Below are 5,901 nucleotides of genomic sequence, written 5' to 3'. Positions count from 1 at the left end.
ACACCCTGTCATTCTGGATGCAGCCCTGTAATATTATCTGTAGTCACATGTGTATGGCACATCTGAGATCCCACCTAAAATTAATTCAAAACCTTCCAGCAGAGGGAAATTTCACTTCAAGCTGTGCTCTGCTGACATGATGATTTATTGATTTATCTGTCTACAAGGAAAACAGAGAGCACTTCCAGTCAAAGGATATGCTACATTATGAGGCTCTCCTGGAGGAGGGGGAAAGCAATGTGAAAACAAGTAGTTCCTCTGTGGACTCTGCTAGATGCACAGGAAGGGTGAGTTTTGGTTTGTCTGTCTCCCTAAATCATACACGAATATCCTACAATTTCTTTAAAGCAATTAAAACCTTTTAAAAATTAGTACAGCCCACCTAATGCTCAAAGTTCCTCTAAAAAAAGGGTCATGTCTTCTTGGTAGAAAAATTTTCACGAATCAAAATTTTCTATGAAGTAATAATAACAAAAACTTTTATTTAATTCTATATAATTTTTAACTATTTTAAGCAACCATCCTGCAGAGTAAGATTGTTATGAAAAACCCTGGCTGTACTCACAGCGCAGGGAGGCTGCACTGCCTTCTACAGTCTCCATCACTTTCTCATTCCAGCATCTGGATGCAGTTTCTATAAAAAATGGCTCTAAAGACATCACGAGGGGGAGTGCTTTCTACCAGATATGAAGCATGGCCAATAATGAAGACAAAAGTTCAGACTGAGACTCTTCCAAATGATTCTCAGTGTTATTTTGGACAATAACTCCCCCCCTGCCACCCCTTCCTGCCCCCACCTCAATTCAGAAAGGCATATCTATAAAATAAGGCATTGCATTTTAGGAAGCACTTTCAATACCTCTATATGCTACAGAAATGAAGCTGCTAACAAATGTAAAAACAAATATTGTATTTTTTTCTTACTTGCTCCCTTCCCAGAAACCACAACTGTTCCACTAACTCAGATCACAGGACAAAGCATCTACCAGACTTGTCCAGGATAGAAAACTGCTGCACCCAGACCTGCTGCATTCAAACTCTGTGCAGTGCTACAGAAAGATCAATATTGCTCCCATGAGAGCTGTGTTTTGATTTTAAATTAGTTTTAGTTCTTTTCTCTCAAATTTGTAGCAAAAGATTCCCCAACACAGCTCACTACTATACATGCATACCCACCTGCCTGCAGCTAACCACCATGCATTTTTTCCATTCATAAGCTGGCAAGGAGAGAACAAAATATACCTTAATCCTGGCATATCAAACCTACATCAAGTATCCTCCACTGATACAACCTCCTAATAACCACATGCACACATTCGCATCACCCCTGGAGCAAGAGGGTGTCTACAGACATTTCATCCTTCTGCACTGGGATTGGCAGAGCATCTTCTACACATCATTTCAGACCTCTTGCTTCACCCCTACTAGTTCTGTATCTGAGCAGCCCCAATGCTGTCCCAACAGGTGACATCTGACTTCCTAATTTCAAATACACAAATATATTCCTTGTACTTGAATGGTGCTCACAGGCTTTAGCTGATTAGCCTGAAGAAAAGGAGGGTGAGGGGAGACCTTGCTCTCAACAACTACCTGAAAGGAGGTTGTAGCATGGAGGGTGTTGGTCTCTTCTCCCAAGTAACAAGTGATAGGATGAGAGGAAATGGCCTCAGGTTGCACCAGGGAAGGTTCAGCTTGGACATTAAGAAGCATTTATTCATAGAAAGGGTTGTGAAGCATTGGAACAGGCTGCCCAGGGCATTGGTGGAGTCACCATCCCTGGAGATGTTTAAAAGACGTACAGATGAGGCTCTTAAGGACATGGTTTAGTGCTAGATTTAGGTTATGGTTGGAGTCGATGATCTTAAGGATCTCTTCCCACCAAAATGGTTCTATTATTTCAGGATTCTTCAATAAGCTCCCAGAAAGAGTTATCTTACATTGTAAAAATCATTTGGAGCCTAATGAAGGAACAAAAGGGGATGAAATAAGGACAGAACTCATTCTGTTTTATTTCTATTTGTCTGTATCAAATTGCACAAATGCTGTGGGAGATTATTCATTTCAAATATGTAATAGATACACACCTGAAGTCACACAGACACAAAGTACCCCTGAAAGAACACAGTGACACGGCCGAGCCAGCCTCCTGCTGTCCGTTATCAGCTGACCTTCTCAGCGTCACAGCAGTAATAGCGAACTCAGCTCTGGAGAAGAAGGTCTCAGCCTCAGAAACCAGATGGGAGAAAGGGAGCAGCAGTAAGGATCACTGGGGAAAAAGAAAAGAAAGGCTGTCCAGTTGCTAAAAGACACGCTGCAAATTACAAAACTAGGACTGTCAGGACTCCTCTCCAAGAACTTGGAGTTTATATTAAGACTTATGCAGCCATGGGAAATGAAGCATCACTAGAAGTTGGTCCTGGACACTGCCCAGACCAACTGCTGGATGGCAGTGGGAACATTGAGGGTTCTGTATTGTGCATGCCATTTCTAGGCACAGAGGATAGGGGCATAGAACACAGCTCTTAGAGTTTCTCTGGCTATATGCCAGAGTCTGGAAGAGGACTGAGGTCTCCAGGAGATGTCAAGATCCTTTAGTCTGCAGCAAACATCACAAAAGAGGTTGGGGTTTTAAGGTTTTTGCCCGTTTTCCAAGCTACAAATCATCTCTCCCATGAGGCTTGAGATTGCATTGAAACAACAGCATGTTAAACTCACGCCATGGCCTAACTAAAGAATCTTGTATGACAACTGGGGCTGCCCAGGGGATCTTCAGACTTCAATAGAAAAGGCAACAGAAAATATGACTTGTCTGATACAAGACACACTATCCAGGATATCACAACCTTGAAGTCTTTAGCTTAGCAAGGCTCAGCGTAACCAAATTCCTGCTCCATCTTATGACACAGGGACTTCCCAAAGGCAAACTTACTCTATAATTTACTCTATAATTAATCTGTAATTTACTTTGTAATTAATTCACTCTATAATTAATCTGTCCCTTCCCTCCAGGCTGGGTCCCCATGACTGACTTTGGCTCTCTCTTGGTTTGGGTTTGATCTCAGCTCATTCTTCTGAAGCGTCTCAGGTGGAAAGGGAAGCAACTTGCTGTTCAGTAATGATGGCAAAGACCCCACTGTCAGGAACAAGATGTGAATGGACAAACAGGTCCTGGTGTTTAAAATGCTTCCCAATCCTTCTGAACGTGTTATATTGTCTTTTTTCCGTCTTCACCTGCACGCTATCTCCTGATCCTCTGTCCTCAGGGATATTTAGACATTCTCAATCTTTTATTTCCAGCAGATGAGAAGCTACATGCATGCAGCTGCCATGTGGATGTAACAACAAGGGTGAGCCTCAGTTCAAAATGAAGACATCAAAACCCAGAGCCCTGCAGGTAGGTGTGCACTGGGCATCCCAGCTCCCACCACTGTCACTGGATCATCACCCAGCACAGCTCGGGAGCTCAGAGATCTCCATCAACCATAATGGGAGCTCAGATGCCCACCACACACCTTCACAGTGCTTTAATCTCACACCGAATCTCACCTCTGTTCTCAGACCCATCACAATGACATACATATGTTGGGAAGACACACACTTTGCTTTTTTTTTTTTCTTTCAATAAAAGTTTGTATTCCCTCTGTTAATTCAGTAGTGTCCGCTCAATGTTTTGTTACTCCTTAGGGAATGGTTTTGGAAACTGCTGAACAAACTGCAAACACTGAGATACTGTTATCTCTGTCCAAGAGAAAGTTGGAAAGCTTTTAGGCTGGCCAAATGTACATCACATTGAATCACACTCAATTAACCTAATCAAGTATTTCTCTAATGAAAACATACGTTTCTGGCCTGGCAGTTTCTGACTCAACCATAATTCATTCAATGCTAAAAAAAAAAAAAAAATAGAAAAACCATCTGTCTTCTTTAAATAGAGAAGCTATTTTTACCTTCATGATGAGCCCAAGTAATGATAAAATAAGTGCTGTAGGAAGGAAAAAGGAAAGGGAAAGGGGAAAAGGGGAAAGGGGAAGCAAAGAAGAAAAAGGGCAAGACAGCTGCTGCCTTGTGATGATCACAGTACAAACATGTTGCTAACCAAGCAGAGTTTAGACCATACACTCCTCACCCTGCTACACATCATGCAACCTATTGTCATCACATGAGCTGAAGCTACACAGTTATATGCTACAGGGAGGCGTTGGGGTTAGAGTGCAAATGAGTGAGATCGGGTGAATGAATATTTACATACTAGAATTGAATGCCAAATCCCAAAGTTCTCAGAAAAGGGTTTATTCTCGAAGGAAATCAGTGGCAAAGTCCCACACAATCGCTATTTTTAGGTGCCAAATTCGAAACTGCAGTACTCAAAATCATCAGTTGACACCTAATCCTAGGAGATCTGACATGTTTTGCATTACAATTCCCCAGGCACTCACCTGCTCACAGAAACTGTGACAGCACCAACCAAATCAGCAGAACTCGCTCATACCTAATCCTTCCCTGAACCCATAACACAGAAACTTCTGCCTACGTTTCCCAATAAGCTCATCTATTACCAAAGAGATGAAGCACTGTACGAGATCAAGTGGCAGCACCTTCTCTCCAGCAGCTGCGTGGCTGCAGTCAGAACACAGGACAGCCCTGCATGGAAGTTCTGGGTTTGCATAGAAGGGTCTGAAGCCCGGCAGCCACACTGCCCTGGCCTGTGAAGCCCTCCTGGAGCACAGGATCTCTCAGTAAACCTGCTGGAGCTACTCCATTTAAAAGCTCAATGGACCCAAGAGAGAGATGCCAAAGGAACGTGATTCCACCGTGCACTAGTGAGAGGGTTACCTGGCACAAGGCACTCCTGACTTCTTGTTTCTGCTCCAGTGGTTGCTGGTGTTAACCACTGAGAACATGGGCAACAGCTCAGGAGCCTGAAGGCTCCTCTTTCCAGTCTCAGAAAGGGACAAGTCTCCACAGTGTGCTGCTCTGTGTCTCATGTTGACTGGCTGGAAGTGATCCCACTCGGGCTCCTGCCTGTAGGGTTTCCCATGGAGACACCTGGCTGACCACTGGATCTGTGTGACGATTCTGCTTCTGGCCTCACAAAAGCTCATCATGGATCTTGCTGCAGTGCCTAGGAAGCAAACATTCCTCCAGTGTTTCCAATTTATGTACACCAAGCACAGCTCCTAATCTTCCATTGCCCCGACTCTGGAACCATCTAATCATGGACTTAACATTCCAAATAAACTTGAGAAGTCCCAGACTGCCCATGACTTATCTACTGGTTCCAGCAAGGGACACTTAGGAATGGTGCTCAGTGACTCTCAGCAGACAAGGGCTGCTGAGCAACATCATGTGAGCAAGTGCTCCTTCTCTATCCCAAGGCGCCAGCTCTACTTGACTCTCCTTCCCCTGGTCTTGAGGGAGAACAAAACACAAGCCAAGGCAACTGCAGAAGCTCTGACGGTGTCCCTCTGCCAGGCAGGAGATGGGAAAAGCTCAGAGGAAAGAACTGAACCAGGAAGAGGCAAAAACGCAATAGGAAAGCAAATGAGGAGAAGAAGAATAGCTCTGGAGGTCTGTCCTTGTGCCTTCAGCACACAAATATATGACTGTGTCCTGCTCGGTTCTTGCTGAGGAAGCACTGAGAACAGATGTTCTTGCAAGAATCAGTCACCCCTTGTAAGATACTGCTTATTGGCAGACCTTTAATCCACTCCTTTTTCCCTAAAAGGGGGACCTGCAGCTCTGTTGGCAGAGTTGATATCAAATTTAAGTTATCTGTTGTTTTTCTTAAATCTGTAATTCTTGGAATCATGTCATTACAAAAGAGAAATTCAGCTTTGGTTTATATTTTTTTTCTAGTTCACATGTTCACCATCCCTGGAGGTGGTAAAGAGACATATAGAT

The sequence above is a fragment of the Nesoenas mayeri genome (genome assembly GCF_963082525.1).
Source record: "Nesoenas mayeri genome assembly, chromosome: 5".
NCBI classification, from domain to species: Eukaryota; Metazoa; Chordata; class Aves; order Columbiformes; family Columbidae; genus Nesoenas; species Nesoenas mayeri.
The sequence above is the reverse complement of the archived record's forward strand: the minus strand, read 5'-3'. Positions refer to the sequence as shown.